Below are 14,499 nucleotides of genomic sequence, written 5' to 3' on the forward strand. Positions count from 1 at the left end.
GGTAAGTGTACTCATCAGTCTATTCCTTACTGGAATGTGGATAGCTTTAAAAGCCTGTGGAAAATGGGACGCCTGGGTGGTTAAGCGGTTGAGCATCAGACGTCGGCTCAGGTTGTGATCCTGGAGTTCCGGGATCGAGTCCCACATTGGGGTCCCTGAATGGAGCCTGCTTCTCCCTCTGCCTATATCTGCCTATATCTGCCTCTCTGTCTCTGTCTCTCTCTCTCCCCATCTCTCATGAATAAATAAATAAAATCTTAAAAAAAAACCTGTGGAAACTTAAAATTCTCTCTCTCTCCCTCCCTCCCTCCCTACTCTATCTATCTATCTATCTATATCTATCTATCTATCTAACTATCTAAGCTATAAATAAAGATGCAAGATCTTGGTATACATTCAGATCTTTGACTGACTTGTAAGCTTTCAGCTGGCTGCTTAGGAAGGTATGTGTGTGTGTGTGTGTGTGTGTGTGTACTCATCTTACCAGCTATATCAATGTCACTAGATACCAATGGTGATTATTCTCAAAAATAAATTATCTGAAAAAGAAGGAAATAGCAAATGACTGACAAATGAAATATAACTCATTTTGTATGTATTAAAATAAATATAATCTGTTCTGTCTTCAACTGAGTATCATCAATTGAACTATGTGCTCTTTTGGAACATTTTATCTGGAATAAAAATAAATAAGGAAATTGGCATAGCAAACATTTTTTTTTCAGACAGGGTTTTGAAGATTTGCTTCTTTGAAGAATAAGTGCAACAATAATTTTTGTTTTTTCTTTGCCAACTTGACACTTCTATCATGGAGACTCATAAGAGCAGAGAATGAACCACAGCCCTCCAAGGACAAAGCTACAACTGTTCTGTCTTGTGAGTACCTGGCAGCCTAACTGATACTTTTCCCACACCTGCAGAGAATAGGGATGCAAAAGAATCATGGTTAGATGCTGACAAGAGAACTTGGATGACAGACCTCAGCCGGAGCTCATCTCTAAGCCCTCATTGGCAGATGTGAATATCTGGCAATACTCACTGAATGTTAATACAGAAGAAGCTGTGCTGGGTGCTGGGTGTGCAGAAGCTGGGAATACAGGAAGCCCATGGCTGCTTGAGGGGGCTCAGGGTTTACCCACATCTTTGCCAGATATCATGTGATTGTTCCTGCTACTCAACCCCCAGCCCTGGCGCTCCCTCTAATTTGCCTGGGGATTTATATCTAGCTGCCCTTTAAGCCCTAGTGGAAGTACAGCCTTCCCTAGGGAATCATACCTGCCCCAGCTTGATCTCAATACCTTTCCTCAGCTTCCCTGTGGAGACCTACAACATGGATGTTGTATTTTCACCTCTGTATTCCACACTAGATCTAACTCATCCCTGTACCTCCAGGGCTGGTGCTTGCTGATCAGCCAGGGTGGCCACCGAGACCAGACCCCTGAGGCCAACTGTGTCTAGAATCAGAGTCTATCCTATGCCTTGCTTAACCCAATTCCACTCTCCTCTCACCCTGCCCTGACCTCTAACCCACTGCCTTCCATTTGAATTTGTCTAATAACTATGTTATACAGTACTTTACAGTTCACAAAACACTTGTGTTTTTATCATTTGGTTTCATACTAGATAATCTTGTGATTTCATTTGTCCTAAGGGAAAGCTCAGGCTTAAAGAGACACTGTCACTCTATGGAGCTCAGATCTGGGTGCCCATTTCACCATTCCTCCCACAGGAGTGCCCAACTGCCTCCCCAACCTGAAAGCCTTATGTTCCCACCCTTGTCTGGCTCCCCAGGCCCAACATCCAACAGGACCCTTTTTTTTTTATCACCCCTGGAACCCACATGATAACATTCCTCTCTTCCACTAGAATCTTCCTTCCATGGTGATACCTACTACTGTAATGGTGGCCTTTGAGACAGATGTCAATCTCCAAACACACTCACATGCACATACACACATACACAGGCACACATATACAGATATCATGCATACCCACATTCATCTTAGATATAGACATATATACATGCCCACACTTAACGTGTATATGCCCACACATACAGGTGTATACATATTTACACTAATATGCACATACATATATGCAACTAAACATACACACACATGTCCATACACATATATATACTCATACACCAACACACACATATACACACATACACACATAAATACACACACACACACACACACTCACACATCCTAGTTCTTGATTTTGAGGTATTTGTTTCCTGCTCTCATAATACATCAAGAACCTACTATGAAGCCAGCCATATGGTAGGTGCAAAGTGACTATTGAGTCCATTACGTTTAATTTCCAAAGCAGCCACATTTCCAGGCAGAGCATCCTGCTTGGTGGCCCACTCAGTGCCCACACAGACACCTGCACAGATTCATCTCCAAGACATGCTCATTCCTGTCATGAGCATCCTTCTGAGAAATACCCCTGAAATTTCCTTTTGCAGCACTGCCTTTAAGCAGAAAACCAGAAGCAGAGTCAACAGAAAGGTGTTAATGTGTCTCTAAGGAGAAAAACTTCAATCCACTTTTTTTATTTCCCATTGAGCCTCTCATTTTAAAAATAATTGAAGCCATGCTGGATACATTTGTCCAAATCAATAGAATGTACAACACCAAGAGTGAACTGTAATATAAACTATGGACTGTCAGTGATAATGATGTGTTCATGTAGGTCATCAATTGTAACAGATGTCTCACTGTGGTGAAATGCATTGATAACAGGAAGACTCTGCATGTATAGGGGGAAGAGGTATATGGGACATCTCTGTACCTTCCACTTAATTTTGAGGTAAAATGAAAACTGCTTTAAGACATAGTCCATTAAAAATGGACTATGATTAAAACCAAGCCTGGAAGGGTGCATAAATTGTTCAACTAGTACTAAAATTCATGTCAGCTGACTCCATTGTTTATAAAGAAAGAACTGTGCATGGAGGATAAACCCTTACGTGAAGCTAGGCACAGCAAAGCTAAGGAGGCAGATTGCCCTTGTGACATGAAGATGTTTGGACCCAGTAAACTGGGAAGCCATTGTATCTGTTAGGGAAATGTCTTCATAGAGGCTCAGAGTGGCATGTGCAAGGATGTTCACTTCAGTATCCTACAAACAACCTAAATTATCTTCAATACTGGACAGTAGTTTATGAAATATGATCATTCCATACTGGTAATACCACACAACCATTATAAAGATGTGTCTTAGAGTGATTTCCAACTGATTCTTGATTGAAATAAGAAATAGGTAAAACAATACGTGAAGAACAACCCTATTTATAAATCACACACACATATTGCATTTATGTAATTAATGCCAATCTAGACACATTTAGGGTAAATTCATACTGGAGTAGTGGAGAAGGAAACATACACTTTGGTGTATGTTTTGAACTTCTGAAATGATAATGCATTTCTAATTTCCTTCTGCAAATCATGAAAAAGAAATAATTTACTCTAGATAAAAACTTCACAAAATCATAAATCAACTTTTCTAGTTACCAATTATTGAATATCAACTGCATGTAAGGAATTGAATATGTTACTGCCAATTTTCATACACAAACAAGGTAAGAATTGCCATCCTATTTCTCATGTGAGGAATCTAAGGCTCACAGGGTTAAAGGACTTTACCTGAGGTCATGAGACTAGGATCAAATCCCAGGCTCCTGGCTCTGTGGCCTGGGCTTTTTACATATGCTGCCATTTCTCAACCATATATATCTCTGAGGTGTGGATATTGTCCTAAGCATCAAACCCCGATGCTCGCAGTCAAGTATAAGGCTTCGGGATGGATGTTAACCAGTGTGAAGACAAGACATCACCCAACATGAATCCTGGAGTCTTCCCATTTTTATTTTAGAAGCTCTACTATACTCTTCTTAAGCTCTGGGTTCCTCCAGGATCTTATTTTATACCCTTATCCAGAAAGTTAAATGAATGGTCTAAGTCACTGACCAGGTTTAAAGAAATCAATGTCTTACACCACGCACAAAAACAAATTCAAAGTGGGTTAAACACCGAATGTGAGAATTGAAATCTCAGAAATCCTAGAAAACAACATAGGCAGTAATTTCTGTTACATCAGCTGTAGGAACTTCTTTCTAAATACATCTCCTGAGACAAGGGAAACAAAAGCAAAAATAAGCTATTGGGACTACATCAAAATAAATAGCTTCTTCTGTACAGCAAAAGAAATGATCAACACAACTAAAAGGCAATCTATGGAATGGGAGAATATATTTGCAAAGAATATATCTGATAAAGGGCTGGTATTCGAAATACATAAAGAACTTATAAAAACAATTTAAAATAATAATAAAAAAGAACTTATAAAATTCAAACCCCCTAAAGTGAATAATCCAATTAAAACTGGCAGAAGACATGAATAGACATATTTCAAAGAGGGCATAGAAGACAGATGGCCAACAGCAGAGGAAAAGATGCTCAACATCATTTACCATTAGGGATATACAAATCAAAACTACAATGACATATTACCTCACGCCCATTAGAATGTCTAAACTCAACAATACAAGAAACAACAGTTGTTGTCAAGGCTGTAGAGAAATGGGAACCCTCTTGCCCTGTTGGTGGGAATGCAAATTGGTACAGCCACTATGGAAAATAGTATGGAGTTTCCTCAAAAAGTTAAAAATAGAACTTCCCTATAATTCATCCATTGCATTACTAGGTACTTACCCAAACACAAAAATACTAATTCAAAGAGATACATGCATTCCGATGTTCACAGCAACATTACCTACAATAGCCAAGTTATAGAAAAAGCCTAAATGTCCATTGACTGATGAATGGATAAAGAAGAAGTGATTGTGTGTACACACACACAAACACACACAGACACACACACAATGGAATATTACTCAGCCAGGGGAAAAAAAATCTTGATATTTGCAACAATGTGTATGGCGTTAGAGAATATTATGCTAAGCAAAATAAGCCAGTCAGAGACAAATACTTTATGATTTCACTCCCATGTGGAATTTTTTAAAAGATTTTATTTATTTATTCGTGACAGATACAGAGAGAGGGAGAGCAAGGCAGAGACGCAGGCAGAGGGAGAAGCAGGCTCCATGCAGGGGGCCTGACGTGGGACTCGATCCTGGGTCCCCAGGATCACACCCTGGGCTGAAGGTGGCACCAAACCGCTGAGCTACCGGGGCTGCCCCATGTGGGATTTAAGAAACAAAACAGATGATCAGAGGGGGACAAAAAAAGAGGGAGGAGAGAGACAAATCAAGAAACAGATTCTTAACTATAGAGAACAAACTAATAGTTACCAAAGGGGTAGAGGGGTGGGGAGATGGGTTAAACAGGTGTTGGGGATTGAGGAGTGCACTTGTCATGATGAGCACTGAGTGTTGCATGGAAGTGTTGAATCACTAAATTGTACACCTGAAACTAATATTAGTTTATTAGTTATTAATATTAGTTTATTAGTTATTAATATTGCTGTATGTTAACTAGCTGGAGTTTAAATAAAAACTTAAAAAACAGAAGGCCTAATGCAGAAAATAAACTTATGCAGTATTTGTCAGTATTTGCAGTACTTATGCAGTATTTCTCCTCCCTCCACTCAGCCAATATTTACTAAATCCTTATATGTGGGTCATCATTATGCTAGGTAATGGGCCAAATATAAAGGAAGCTTCAAGGAGCTTAATGTGCATTGGGAGACATTTTAAGTTTCATTAATTTATAAATGTATTCATTCATGTATATACAAATACAAATATGTTTAGATGATATGCTAGGAACAAAAGAGAAGGGACATCCCTACCCTTTAGGAACTTAGGATAAATCAAGAAGTAATTGAGCCTCTATAGCATTAGATACTTTATTATTTAGTGTTTCAGCAACTGAAGAGTACTTACTCTGTGACAGATGCTTTGCTCAATTACTGAGAAACCGACATGCAATGCACAGTCTTTCCTTCCAAGTGACCACAGTCCAGGGGGCAGGAATGCCCACTGGCAAGGGCAGCAGTGATATTCTTACTTAGACCTCAGGTACACACTTCAGCTTCTACTGGAGTTGAGCCCACGTGTGGGGCAGGTTGCACTATGAGGAGAGGCAGGAGTTTCCAATGAACTGTATACTACAGGCCACATTCACCTCAAATCAGCACCCATTGGAGCTAGCCTTCATTCTCCTTTTCCTCTTCTCAGGACTTATCCTGAACATCTTCCCCAATGCTCTGAAGATGGACCTCACCCAGCCTGGTGCTCTTGGTGTTCAAAGATCTACATCCTGTCCAGGGGCTTGCCTTGCCTTCCTCTGGTGCAGGATCCAACATTCCTAGGTATGAACTTAACTACCCTTCTTAATTACAGTTTGGAGTCTTTCTTCAAATGTACCCTCTAGTTTAGGCTGAATAAACAAACCTACTTCCTGGTCTGGTAGACCTCAAGACATATTAGGTTTTTCCAGCCCTGAGAACAAAATCCACTATCAAATTTTTGCCATGGTAGAATTTCCTGTCAACTTCATCTCCTCTTGGCATCCCTATCAGTTCACTGCACACCTCTTCTTCTGGATCCTCATATTTATCTGCCTGATCTATTATCATGATAGAATGTGATTCTGTACAGAGACTGAACACCCAGTATGAGGGAGGCCACTATGGATGTTTAATGGAATGCTTACCCCCTTTTTAATGAAGCCAGCTTCATAATGTTTAATAAGATTACTATCTAGCTGTACAGAAGTCTTGTCAACATGGAAAAATAGTCTTTGCTAACAGCATGAAATGTCTCAGATAACCAACATGAAGAATGCCATGTAACAAAGGCACAAAATAACAAAATAATCAGTTTTTCCACTCAGATGCTTTCTAATATGGTTAACACTTTTATAAGAGCAGCAACATCCATAATAAATAATGCAGAGGCTTGGTATGCCCTGATCTCTCTGTTACCAGCCAGGACTGAATTGTGGAGTAAAAGTATTTCATTTGGGATACTCTGTACACAGCCATATATTTGTAAATGTTTTTATAACTCTAGGGACTCCACAAATATAAGAAGTCCTCTGTCCTCTTACAGACTGAGGACATCAAAGTATATGTAAAAAGATAGACTTGACGATGCTTTCATTCACTTTATTGCAGGGGCAACATTTGTGCCACTATAGTTAAAGGTCTGCTGGCAGTTTTATTAGGTATCACTGCTGCAGGAGTTTATAAGTTGGCTATAAAAAAAGTTCTTTTGGAATGAAACTTGTGCTTAGATACATATTTTTAAATTGGATGTCTTGATGTAGTTATTTGAAAAGTGATGGCATTTTGTGATACCTAAAATGTATTTGGTTCATTAGATTACACCGTTTCACTGTTCTAAGCCATCTTCTCCTTTGCCCCAAATGAGGAATAAAATAGGAAAAACAATCCTCCTATTACCTCCTATAGATATTCTAAGCCACTCTCAGGAAAAAAAAAAAAAAAAAAAACCTGAATCTTAGCACTGAGACAGAACATAAAATGTTCCTTTCATTCATTTCTTTGCTCTTGGTTGGATAAAAATATTACTTAGTCAAATGAGGTGAAAATCTAGTTTTAAATCCTTTACAGAGAGGAAATAACCTTTACCCATATCCTGTGACAAGTTCTAAATAGTCTCATATTTATCTCAAGAAATAATTCATCTCCTACTTAAGCTTTTCCCATATCATGGTCTTCTGGGCCCCATTTCATCATCTAGCTAAGCAGGAGGCTCCCAGAAGTGACTCTGAAACATCTAGTGCTCACTTTCAGCTGATACTGCCAGCCTTCCACATGTGGATGTGGATGGATGGCTGGCTGGCTGGATGGATAAATGGTAGATGGACAGATGACAGATGACAGATGAATGATGGATGGATGAATGAATGCAATGTTCAGAAACAGAGACTTTGGAGTAAGACAGATGACTTTGGGCAAGACAACTTTTACCTCTGTGTGCTTAACACACAGCCTCCACCAGGAGACCTAGCTTATAATTCCTATATCACAGACTAGCTGCACCAATTCAACAAGATAATGCATGCATGGGAAACACTAACAATGAGCCTGGCTCATTCCAGGCACTTGGGGCATGTGGGCTACGGTTGGTTGATGACCATCATTACCACTACTAAGATGAATATGTTACATTCTTACTTTTCTCTGGCCAACAATCCTTCCTAGATTTCAATACGTCTATGCAAAACATATTGGTATTTTTGTTCTATAAAACCATGATCATTTCTGGTGATCTCACCTACTTTTCAAAACTTATTCCTAAACTCTCTTTCTTTATTTTCTTTTAAAGAGTTTATTTATTTATTCATAAGAGACATAGGTAGAGACGTAGGCAGAGGGAGAAGCAGGCTCCATGCAGGGAGCCCAAGGTGGGACTCAATCCCAGGACTCCAGGATCAGGCCCCGAGCCAAAGGCAGACACTCAACCAGCCACCCAGGTGTCCCTCTATACTCTTTAAATACCCATGTTCTGCATCTCTCTCCTCCCTTGGGCAGATCAGTCATCACTGCATCATGCCTCAGGTCCCCAGCAGGTCCCCAGCAGGCGAGGACCCCGTGGGGTGCTAAGTCATAGTTTTCCTGGCAAAATCCATGAGTCAGCATCAAATTAGACTTTCCCTTAACTGTGCATTTGTTGGGTACAAAGCCTGAGCTGCAGTCTAGACTGTCAGGCCTGTTTAGATTTCCTATGGCCAGCCCAGAAATTAAGGATGAAGCAAAGGCCACATTTGGCCACATTTGGCCTTTAGAAGTCAGGTTGAAAAAACAGAGAAGACATTATTTTTCTAGATGGGTTTTCCTGGTCATGATTATTACCACACTTGGCTTGGAAAGGTGGTACTCCTTCAAACAATACCCCTGCCTCCTAGATTACTTACTATAGTGTAAGGCCTTTATCTATTTCAGCCTTTATTTAGAACATGTCTGTAGGATAGATTCCAAATATATCAGAAGGGGAGTTTTAGGATGTATCTCCACCAAGAAAGTGAGACTTTAAAAAATTTGATCAAATGTGGACAGACTTCCAAATTATTCAATGTAAGAGAAGGGCCATAGCTAATTTGACTTTAAAAGCCATTCTTGTGTGGTTCCAAGCACATAGTACCTAATTAAACATTTTGATGAGTGAGCCAGAGAATAAATTGCAAACTCTTTCTGTCTCAGTTCTATGAAATAAATTTCAAGTCCAACATTATTCATTTCATTAGCTTCATACTTATCTTATCTTGTACCAACTCAAGGCACCTGATTCTAGCTCCTTGGCATTTCTGTACTCCTCTATATCTGTGTCTACTGTGAAGCCAAGACTAAAAGTCTCATTTTCTAGCAAAGCAGATTAAAAGGCAGTAGCACTCTAATGACCATCTTGAACATGGCCAGGAGTTGAGGCCACCTGGGACCATTAGACTGAGGGTCTGGCCTCATTTGTGCCTAGCTCCTGCAAGGGCAAGCTGGAGCTCTTCCCGTCTCTGAAATCAATCCGGGGCGGGGGGGTGGGGAGGAAGACAAACCTGCCAATTTACTCTACTCCAACTTCTATGAGTCTGAAAAAGTTTTCTATGGGGTCCAAGTTTATTTAGCTGGTCCCAGCACACAGGATAATTCTTGTGCCTTAGGAAGGGCCTTCAACTACCAAAATGCAACTTTTGCATTTCTACTTGATGCTTAGTCATCCTGTAATGGGACACATAACTACACTTGACAAAACAATGAAGACCAGACCTGTGGAATTCATGCAAAAGTAAAATAGACTACTCTGCCACAAGAGATTTTGAGTTATCTTCTCCACTTAAAAACAGTGTTATATAGATGCATTAGCTGTGACAAATGTACCATGGAATTTGGGTGAGATACATGGAAAGTGTAGTATCTTTGCACATTTTTCTGAATCTAAAACTATTCTAAAATGTTCTTGAAAGTTTATTTTAAAAAATAATCTTAATCTATTTTCTCTCAGGGTTTTTAATATATAGTTTTTAACTTATCAAAATTTGAATAATGTTGCATATATAATTTTGAGTCCCATACTAAATTTAGCATTTTCATGTTGTTATAAACTATTTGCAAACATTATTATTAATGGCTTGCTCATGATAATTAAACAGATGTATAGTTTAATTATATATTTCCCTATGTTCAACACTTAAAAAGAAAAACACTAGCAATAATTCCTGGGAGAGCTTTGGTTATACAGAAAGCCACACTGTGCCAGAATCTTCCATTTCCTTTCTTGCTACAACTTTGAAGTGCATGATTTCCCTGGGTTGCATTGCTGACTAAATTTGTCCTGGTTTTTACTGTTGAAGTTAATTTCTTTATAATGTTTGGGTGAGATTTTATGATATGGCTTCTCTCTAATAATAGTACTCAGAATTTGTTGTTTATCACGTAAACCAGGCATTTTTTACGATTCCAGTATTATCTCAATTAAGCCCAGACACAGTCTCAGATACTGCATTATCTTCTAACACAGTGGATCTTGACACCAACCTTCTACAGGCAGGTGAGAAAGGAAATTAGTGACCCAGGCTCTTCTGAAAGATAAGCATGACCCCAAAGACTGTGACCAAGTTATCTGTATATGGCTCTTATGAATGGCTCTTGCATGCAAGACTGCCACTCACTGAGGTTTGGCTATGGCCCACTGTAATCACAGGATAAAACCAGTCTTCCAGTCCCTAGCAAATGAGGCAAAAGGTAAAAGTAGCCACAGGGCTGCTGCCACTGGTTGTTGACTGCCATCAAGAAAAGCTATGGCATGTCACAAGGAATACAGGTATTATGTATCAGCCAGGCAATAGAAAGTTCCAGGAATATGACACCATCCCTCCTGCTAAGATACCTCCACAAAATTATTTCGTTGTTTGCTTGGTGGTGAAAATCCCTTTCCCCCTTTCAAGATAAGGGTACTATCCTGACTACTTAAAATTACTAGTGCCAATTTTGCTTTTCTAACAGGCCTGGCAACTGCTATGCTCCAGTGTTAGGTGAAATTTTTGTGTAACAAAAATTACAATGCCAAATTCCTCTTAAAAGCTCATTTTGGGGGCACCTGGGTAGCTCAGTGATTGAGCGTCTGCCTTGGGCACACGTTGTGATCCTGGGGTCCTGGGATCCAGCCCGGCAACAGGCTCCCTAGAGGGAGCCTGCTTCTCCCTCTACCTATTTCTCTGCCTCTTTCTGTATGTCTCTCATGAATAAATAAATACAAGCTTTTTTTAAAAAGCCCATTTTGTGTTCTGCTGACGGGTGACTCAACAGAGTCATGTTATTTGCCTCCTTAGTTAGCTGCTCCCCTGTTCATATCCACCTTTATTTCATGGGTGCAATACCAGTGAGCTTTATTTCCTGATGCTCATTTCTTCCCCTGGCTACTCCAAATGTGTACAGAATAGAGATTGTTTCCCATTCCGACTTATAACCTACTGTAACTGTTACCTGACGAGAGTCTTTTAAATGGAATTGCTCTTGTTACTGCTATAATAAAATCCAGCAAGAAGATGAAAAGCCAGCCATTACAGGCTCATAATTTTACAGCGCATTAACATTGTTAATGTTATCCCAGTTTTGCAATTTCAGTAGCCAGGAGAGACCTGAAACCCTGGATGGAGACTCCCAAAGCTGAGCTGCTCACCATGCCAGGTCCCCTATCTCCCAGGCAGGCAGCAGTGTGGTAGCCCTGCAGGATCATCTTTGCTTTCTTCAGTGTTTTGTAGGCTACCCTGAACCCCTATTAGGAACCATGGCTAACAGTGGCTTCCAGTACAACACATTTTAACAGTGTGCAGGTATAATCCATCTCCCCCCCCCTCCCAGGGATACTTTGAGGATTAAATGAGTGCAGATTTCTCAAGCACCAGGATATACAGGTGCTATATAAAGTATAGTTCCCTAAGCCATATATTTCTTATAACAGACTTATAAGTAGTTTTCCTATTTGTTTTTGTATTTTTTCTTTCCTGTCTAAGCCAGTGGTTCTGAAACTGTAATGTACCTGCTGAGCTTACGAAAAACGTAGATTCATAGTTTTCACCTAGAGATGTCTTGATTGTTTAGGTATGACCTGGAGCCCAGGAACATGCTATTTTAATAAGTGATGCAGGTGATCAGAAAGCATTGTCAGGGAAGGACCACCCTCAGAGAGGCCACAGTGGGGCTAGACAGGGCCATAGTTGTACCAAGCATGGCTGGAGGTGCAGGTGGGGCTGAAGCCCAAGTAAGGGATTCCATGAGTGAAGGGATCAAAGGTCACAATCAAGGCTCACAGCAAGCCCCAAGGTTAGGACAGAGCAGGACAAGTGGCTGTACAGCCTATACTGGAGGGAAGCTACAGGAGCCAAGGCTCTTGCTGAGTGAGCTGGCACCTGGCCTATGGCAGGGTGCCTGCCCCAAAGCTGAGACTAGTCTAAAGCAGATGAGCCAGGCAATTTCCCCAGCACACAGCACTCTGCCTAACACAGCACAGCTGCTCAAAATGTATTTGTTGGTGGGAGGAAGAGAGGAAAGAAGGAAGGAAATAAAATTGTCAGTGTCCCAATTTAGGCATTGGATATTGCAAATTATTTTATAATTACTGTCTTCTTCAAAGTGACTTAGCTCACGTGGCTCCCCAGTTTGGAGTCCTTCTCAGCCATAGCCCAGCAGGATGGTAGGGAGAAGGCAGCTCAAGTGGTCAGCCAGGCTGAAGAGTCAGATGAGGCAAGGGAAAGAAGGGCCCAGGTATGAGAGCCCAGTCCATGCCCGGCCACCACCCTGGAGGCCCTCAAACAAGGAATGAAATGAACTATGAATGTGAAAGCATTTTCAAAACAACAATATCCTGTATGATGAAGCATTCTATATTTGTGATGAAGCATTCTATATTTGATGGTCAGAATATTTTTTAAAAAATAAAGTAATACTTCAAAAACATTAAAAAACCATTTGGTAAAATGCTTAAACTGGCAAGGATTATAATTGAGTAACTAAACATGACCATTGCCCCAAAGATATTCCCTAATTGCCTCCAAAAGACAGCTGAAAAGTGTCTCTTTAGCAAGCTGGTGTGCCTGTACTGTAAATAATATTGTATGTAAAATGAGGACAGAAAGACTAAAATGATATTATAATAAAGCTACCTAATTAAACCAGGATTTGGGAAAATTAGTATTCGCTGGTAACATAGCTTCACTCATAACAACATAATTTTCCTTCACAAAAACATTACTGAAATAGGTACTAGTTAAACCATGAAATTAACGTGTCTTTTTCAATATCAAACATGTTTTATTATGAGAAAAGTCATCCTGTTTCTACAGTTCATATACTTAAATTTATAACATCATCAGTAAAGTTCCACATTGTGTCACCCAGGGATTTGTTAAAATATAACAAATGTCTTTGCTACTAAAATGTAAAAGTAAAAACTAAACACTGACTGGGATGAGCTTGGTTAGGTGTGTGCCAATCAGGAGAGAGGAAATATTAAGGCACTAGAGAGAGTTGAAAATCAGAGCAGGGCTGCCTTTAGGAACCCAGGGGGGCTCCCAGAGGGCACCAGGCTGACTTAAATTAATGGCTTTGCAAATGCGTCCTGAAATGTAATGTCACCAATGTTGCTCTTGCACATGAAGGGCACTCTGATTTTCTTCACATATCCATCTATTCAGGTGGTGAGAAGGCAAAGAGGAATGGTCATTGCAAGTCAACAGGGGGTGTTAAAGGTAGGCATTGGGGTACATTTCTAAGCATCAACCCAAGAGCCCTTTGTTTTCACTCCCTCTCCTTTCCCTTCCCTTTCTCTTCTTTTCCCCTCTCCCTTCCTTTTCTTTCTAACAGCTTCATTGATCTGTAATTTACATACTATACAATGCACCTAGATAAATGTACACTTCAGTGGTGTTTAGTGCATCTACAGAGGTGTGCAACCTCACCACAGTTTATTTCCATCATTCCAAAAAGAAATCCATTGGTAGTCACTTCCAAATTTCCCTATCCCTAGGCAAAAAGCAGTGTACTTTCTGGCTCTATAGACTGGCCTATTTTGAACATCTCATGTCTATAAAATCATATAGTATGTAGTACTTTGTGACTGGCTTCATCCACTGAACATAATGTTCTCAAGGTTCATCCGTATTTATCTGGGTGTCAGAGCTTCATTAATCCATTGTAGGGATATAGCATTTTTATTTATCTATCAGTTGATGGACATTTGGGTTGTTTTGACATTCTGGCTGTTATGAATAATGGTGCCATGAAAAGCCATGCAAGAGTTTTGTGTGTGTGTGTGTGTGTGTGTGTGTGTGTGTGTGAGTGTTTGTGTGTGTATGAACAAAGGTTTTTATATCTCTTGAATATATTGGGAAATTGTTGATCCCATGGTAATTTTATTTACCTTCTTGGAGAACTGCCGAATTGTTTTCCACAGTAACTGCATCATTTTGTATCCCCACTAGGAATGTCTAAAGCCACCTGATTTTC

The sequence above is a fragment of the Canis lupus genome, chromosome 19, assembly GCF_003254725.2.
Source record: "Canis lupus dingo isolate Sandy chromosome 19, ASM325472v2, whole genome shotgun sequence".
Classification (NCBI taxonomy): domain Eukaryota; kingdom Metazoa; phylum Chordata; class Mammalia; order Carnivora; family Canidae; genus Canis; species Canis lupus.